Source organism: Quercus suber, unplaced genomic scaffold (assembly GCF_002906115.3).
Source record: "Quercus suber isolate HL8 unplaced genomic scaffold, Cork oak 2.0 scaffold_180, whole genome shotgun sequence".
In the NCBI taxonomy this organism is placed as follows: domain Eukaryota; kingdom Viridiplantae; phylum Streptophyta; class Magnoliopsida; order Fagales; family Fagaceae; genus Quercus; species Quercus suber.
Genome location: NW_027069639.1, coordinates 443,148 through 450,498, shown reverse-complemented (window position 1 = coordinate 450,498; position 7,351 = coordinate 443,148). Strand labels below are relative to the sequence as shown.

The 7,351-nt window shown below is 32.5% G+C and overlaps 1 non-coding gene across 1 annotated transcript; it reads left to right on the top strand.

The window, feature by feature from the left end:
• The first annotated feature begins 262 nt into the window (after nucleotides 1–262).
• On the top strand, nucleotides 263–335 carry TRNAR-UCU (transfer RNA arginine (anticodon UCU)). Its single transcript has one exon. It is a non-coding gene; the product is annotated as a tRNA-Arg (tRNA).
• Nucleotides 336–7,351: the final 7,016 nt, after the last annotated feature.

Below are 7,351 nucleotides of genomic sequence, written 5' to 3'. Positions count from 1 at the left end.
TTTGAATGCATGCCACGTGCCTAATTTTTTTGGAAAAATATATTATTTGGCAAATTTTGCCATTGCAACTTTATAAGAAACATGCATATGTAGTAGTTTTAGTATTTTCTAAAGAAAAATATGAAAGCTACTACAAATTTTGGCATAAAATACTTATAAACTGTTGTAAGATTGGTGTTACATTGTCAACATAATAAAGAAATATTTAATCACTATAGTTTATGATTTAAATATAATATATGGGAGAAGTCCAACGTGAGAAGCGCCTATGGCCTAATGGATAAGGCGCCTGACTTCTAATCAGGCGATTGTGGGTTCGAGTCCCACTGGGCGTGCGCGTATTATCTTTTATTGAACCAAATGTACAGTGTACACACTTTTTTTTTTTTTGTTTTTGTTTTTTGGGGAGCACACACTTTTTTGCTTATGGTTTTTGTTCTTCAACTGCTACATTTACTATGCTAACTACACAAATTCCTGCTTGCTTCTCTGGCTTTTCTTCAACATTTATTTGACAAGGAACCTCTGAAATTTTGCCTCGTTTTTTTTTTTTTTTTTTTTTCCCCTTGCTTTACAATGGAGCTTTCCTTGACTTTTTAGATTTCGTGTTGGTGTGGAAAGAACAGTGGGGGTTTGGTAAGAACATAACTCAAACATTTATGTAGGGAATTTTCCAAGCAAGAAGATATATACATGTAGGAAACCACATTAAATTGACCATATTCATGCTTCAAATTCAGGCTAGTATTACAAAGTAATTAGAAAGCGTAAATGATCTAAAGGCTAAAAGTCTGTGGCCTGCCTATTCCCTAGAGTATCTATCATCATCATATTATTGTTTACATGTTATATGGTGAAAGGAGTAGAACTATGGATATTGTTTGGTCCCTATCTAGCGTCATGTCCTTAAAATTGGCACTAATTGGCCTTTAGCTCTAGTCTTTATATGCTTTGTCATAGCAGAGGGTAATGCATATGATACCCACATTAAATTGACCATAGTGGAGCTATACATGTATAGCCTAGCTAGTACGTATTATAATATAGTATGCAAATATGAGGGCGTATTTGATCCACGGTTCTGGCCTCTGCTTAGTCTCTGGAGTATTGGACATACGTAAGTATTGTTCTACACGTTCAATGGTCAGTGTCTATACTGTATAGGGATGTTTGGTCCCTAACCTTACCTTTAAATTGACCCTATTTAGTACGTTTTGGCTCTAACTCTTGGCTGTATATGCTTAGCACAGCTGGCTTTGTGACTGTGACCCAGTTATAACTTAAGCCTAGATTGATTGAGCAAAAAGTTTTCAATAAAGAGAATTGGCTTTATTGTTCATGCATGCAATAATTTAAAAAAGAAAAAGAAAAAAAGAAAAAGAGAGAGCCCTTCAAATTTGATAACTCGCTTCACTTGCCATATTACGTACGTCCTGAACTAGGAAAATGAAAAAGCAAAATAAAACAAGAACAAGAACAAGAACAAAAGCTGTTAATATAAATTATTTTTTAGTTAAACAAAAGCAAAGCACTTTTGTTCGAGAAGCCAACGGAGAAACTTTGGTGTCCCACATTGAAAATGTTGGCACTTGTAAATGTCATTTTCTACATGGTTCTTGCTCTAAGGCTAGAAACTTTGCTGTCCCCCATTGAAAATGTTGGCACCTGTAAATGTCATTTTCCACATGGTTCTTGCTCTAACAAAGGCTATTTTTTTAACTTCTTGAACCATTTTTTTAATTCGACACGTTGGGTAAGACATTTTCTACAACAATTTTTTACAAGATTTTGTTTCTTTTGTCAATGATATGTACCATCTGCACATAAAAGACTCGTCGCTTTCTAGAACATTAATGCCCTATATAGAGATAGAGAGTTTACAGCTATATATGGCGCTATCACATCAAATGCATAGTTCTAAGTTACCATGGTCGTTTTTTAGGATAGAAAATGTCTCAAGTGAAAAGAGAGGTCCTTATAATAATCTATCATAAGTTTTGAGATATCATTAGTATTATAAATACGTGAAGCAAATTAACTAGTAGGTGAGGTGTTTTGATTTTAGTTATAGTTTTTTGTTTTTTGATTTTTGTTTTTGTTTTTGTGTGTGTGCACGCACGCGTGCGCGCGTTCGCTTTTGAATTGTGTAATTGGCTCAAGAGTATGAATCTCGTGCACACCTAATAATATTGTTTTGTGTGTATGAGAGAGAGAGAGAGAGAGAGAGAGAGAGAGAGAGAGAGAGAGAGAGAGAGAGAGAGAGAGAGAGAGAGAGAGAGAGAGAGAGAGAGAGAGAGAGAGAGTTTTTCATGTCAATTTGTATCTGACTTTACGACACAAGGCCTATCTTGAACCATTGTGATTGTCGTCAAGATATATACTTCACAAAAGAAAAAATTTATTTGTAGAATATATAAGAACCATATTGTGCAACAACTCATCATGACATTGATAATACTCTCTTTTGCATCTTAAAATTGAGTTAACTACTCATTTGAATTGTGTCCACTGATGATTAAGAGACAGATAGTGATTGATATGGAAAACCTAAATGGCCTAATTAATGATTGTGATGATGTTTAAAAATTGAATTAAATGAAGGAAAGCTAGCAAACAAGCTTCAATTATTTATAATTAGTTTTACACTTTTTACTCACGAAAAGAAGAAAACTACGGAGGACTACAGGAGCTTCTGAAAAGTAAAGAATGAAAACAAATTCTGCGAACGTGTAATGTCCCTTCAGAAAGCAATTTTATATAACCCTTTTGATTGACTAATCTTATGATCCCAAAAGATATATAGTGCGTTTAAAATACAAATCTCTAGTCATGTGACTTTAAATTGTCTGTGAGTGACAAAATTTATTTGTTTCCTTATATAGAAAATAATAGTGAATGCATGTCTATGGTGAATTGGAAGCATTCCTAGGAGTCCCACATCGAAGGAAAACCCCGCCACTTGCTGCCTTATAAGTTCTGAAGCGAAGGAAGTAATGTACCATCAGTTTATAGTTATTCGATCGTGGGTACCTAGCCATGCAAGGCAACATCCTAGGCATGCTTAGCAACATCCTAGGCCGTCCTCGTCCGGCTTTGCAACGTCCTAAGCATGCTTGGTAACGTCCAACCCCCCCACTTGCTGCCTTATAAGCTATGACCCAAGCGAGGGGGTTTTAGCAACGGAGTCAAAAACCACTTCGAATACACAAACATAGTCCCGTAAAACATTCACTATAAAAGAATAGTTACAATTCACAAAACCTTTGCAGCCTAGATACACTATACAACCCCTGTAAACGTTCTATGAATATCACTGGATGAGTCTTAATTTCAAACTCTGAAACAATCACTTTACCATATCACCGGATGAGTTGGTAAATAAAATGAATATTTCTATGAAATACTAGGCATGGTTTTGAAAATCTTGGATATCCCAAGGATTTAAGGGAAGGCACCAAGATCAAGAACCAAAAATAAAATGAGAGATGAGGATTTTTGGTGCTCAACAAAAGCTCTCTCTAGTTGATCATCAACGAAACTAGCTGGGTTATTGAACTTACTCAGCAAGCTATGCATATGAGATTGTGCACAGCTTGCTCAACATGATGGGGAAATTAAAAACCAATTTATGGCTATCTCGCTCGAGCATGCTTAATATTGACGGGCTTGAGTGTGAATATTTATATGCTAAATTGGTGGAAGACTACTAATGGGGATTTTATTTGGGGTTTCAATTTTTTTTTTTTAACAAAAAAGGGAAACTTTTTCGAGTATCTGACTATTCATTTTGACATGTGCAATCAGGGGCGTAGACAAGAATTTTCACATGGAGGGGCCGGATTATACATTCATATGTTAGCCGTTATTTTATAAATATTTTATATATATATATATATATATAATTATCAAATTAAAAATATATATATATAATATTTCTAAACTCAAATGAATATATAAAAATTATTTATTTGCTATAAAGATGTACAAACTATTTTAATGAAGAATTTGGCATCTCCCATCAAAGTTATGCTTGAAAATGATCTTTCATTGAATAAAATCATCCATTATCATGCATCTCCTTAATCTTTAATAAAATGGTTAAAAAATCAATCTAGAAAAAATCATATAATTTTATGTTAATTAATAATCCTCTAATGTATGGCTTTCACTTCCTATATTTATCTTTAAAAACAAACAATTGAAAATTTAAGCAGATAAAATATATATTTTTAATACTATGTATAACATACATATTTACTAAAATCATTATACATAACTTGAGAAGATTCTATTGTGAAAGGGAAATGTGAGGAGAAAAACCCAACCTTACGTAGTGGGCCTAGAGCCCAATGTGAAGATTACTGTATGTCCAAAAATGCTAAAATTGTTGAGGAGTACTTCGCATGAAAGAAAAATACTTGGGAGTGAAGAAGATCCGTCCGAAGAGAGCACCAGCGTTCTAAAGAGAGTACCAGCGTTTCGAAGAGATCATTCTCCTCGGATGTAAAGATTCTTTATCATATAAATATTTGGGGGGTTCGAATGAGCTTACTAATGATTTCAGCAGTCTGGATAAGCTTTGGACACGCTTAGAGATAAGAAGAATGGAGAAATATCTAAAAATTTTTTTTTTTTTTTTACTTTTTTTTGTAGGTTTGCAAATCCGAATTGGTTGTGTAGATATATTATCGAAACTTATATTTCATTTGATTTAAAAAACGTAAAAAATTATATATCAAAGTGTAAATCACCATTTCTTGGTGAGATTGAGAATTGACTAAAAAAATAATAAAATAAAATAAAATAATGCTACTTATGTAACTCAGTTAGAAGTAGTACTGAGTACTCGCACTGCTTTGTACTTCAACCGTGCCATTAAAAGCACAGCATTACTTGCGAGTCATGTGACCCTTCTAGCTAGGACCATGCCCACATGGCTGTAATTTATTTCTTCGTACGGTATTTGGTTATTGGTTACAGAACTTACACCGTGTCATTCCTCCTTAATGCTGTCCTTTTTGTTTTATTAATATTTAAATTATTTTTATTATTATTTTTATTTTTATTTTCTATCAACTTAAAGTCATTGGGAACATCACCAAGGATATTTTCATTTGATATGTACATGTGAAAGTGCTAGTTAAATTGCGTCTCTTGTTTCTTCAGAGTCAAGGCCTCGAGAGTGAGATAAAAAAAAAAAAAAAATTGTCTTATAGTACTAATTAATTGATTTTTATACTAATCAACTTACTAAAAAGTCAAGTTGAAAATCTTTTTAATTATATCAAAATCTTTTGAGTTAGAAATCTTTTGATTTCTAACTCAAAAATTCAAAAGATTTTTATACTAATCAACTTACTAAAAAGTCAAGTTGAAAATCTTTTTAATTATATCAAAATCTTTTGAGTTAGAAATCAAAATCTTTTGATGCAACTAATGCAAGGAAAGAGTTATCAAATTAGAAATCAAAAATTCAATTTCAACTTTGATGAATATCTTTTTCTATTGTTCATCCAAATTAATGGAAAGAACGTCCAGCTATATAGCAGATTTATAGAAAAATTAAATTTCTACGAATTGAATCTCTGGAGAGTGGAGAGCATATCACTTGCAAGGCGAGGGATTAACCAGCTCCCAAGATTTTTTCTTTTTCTTTTGGACCAGAATAATACAATTATATATAATTCTATGATACATCTCCAACGATTCTCCTCGTTCATTTTCAAAAATAATATAAAATATTTCCTTTTTAAAATTTTATGTTCTAGACTTCTAGGTTGAAGGTTCTTTCTTACTGTGAAGTTTGAACCCAAGTTTTTTTTTTTTTTTAACCTGAACCCAAGTTATTGACCTCCATTAATTGGAGCTTGCGTGAATTATGAATGAATAAGTATATCTAATCAATTAAAATTTTCAAGTTGTAGGCAAATATAAGTTTATAACTCCCAATTGAACTTTCATACTGTTTCACTATTCTAGAATCTAGCTACTTTCTAGAAACTTAATTATCTCTAATCAATTAACTTTTTCAAGTTCTAGGCAAATATAAGTATATAACTCCCAATTGAACTTTCATACAGTCCACCATTCTAGGATCTAGCTACTTTCTAGAAACTTAATTATCTACTGACTCTACAAAGTCAAGATAGCTAAGTCTTTTTCTTTTTTTTTAAATAAGCAAGATAGTTAATGATGAAAGAAAGACTTAGTTATTTTTTGACTTAGTTATTAAAAAAAAAAAAAAACACACAGATATTGTCACATATATTGGCAAGGCGACTAATTTTTCTTTTTTTCATTTCTTTCCAAATTTAACATGAACTTACAATTTACAAGTTCTTTATTTTTTCCTAGCAAGTGTGATAGCTAGGGCAATTCAAATTTAAGTTGTCCACTAAGTTCACTTAACTTGGCATAATATATGGGAAAATCTTGTTACACACTCATTATTATTTATTATACACTCTGTACGCACTCTCTTTGAAACAACAAATCAGTGTGCAGTAACAAGTGCATGATAAACAACAAATAAGTGTGCAATTCGCTTGGGAATGTAAGTTGGTTCATTTAAGCTTTACCGCCAAGATGGTAATTTTGTGAATGATACACGTACAAAGCAACGTGCATCATCATCATCACATGGTGATGATACCATTGACAACGCTGAATACGAGGCTGAAGGACGAGGTGGTGGTGCCATTGTAGTGAATGCAATATATGTTTGCCATCCCTTCTTTCTTTCTTAGGAATCCAATATATGGAGAAAAATGATTAGAATGGTAAAATTACATAAAAAGTAACTGCTTGTACATGTAAATGTGATGGTAATATATGAGTCTGTTTAGATACTGCTTATTGCTGAAAACTGAAAACTAAAATAATTATAGCAAAATAATTTTTAAATGTGTGAATAGTGCCATGGAACCTAGTTTTAAAAAAAAATTTACTAAATTCTATACTTGTGAATTCTATGAACAGTGCACAAAATCCACTATTTAAAATGCAAATGCGCTGAAAAACGTTTTTAGTGCAATCCAAACTAACACTATATTAATTCTTCTATGATAAACATGCAGACTTTTTTTTCTTTTGTCCACACCCATTTTTTGGTCCTATATCCACGATGTTCAAATCAAAATCATACACACAAAATTGCGTGCAGCACTGGTAGTTGGCCATGGCATCATTGGCAATGACAGCTAAGCAGCTAAAAAAGAACAAAAGGACGGGTTGTACCATGATGATGTCGATGCAATGATTTTAAGGCAGTATTTGCCATCCCTTTTTTTGTGGACTTCATCGTTGCGCCAATCTTATATTCCTAACAAATTTTAGTAAATGACATGATAGC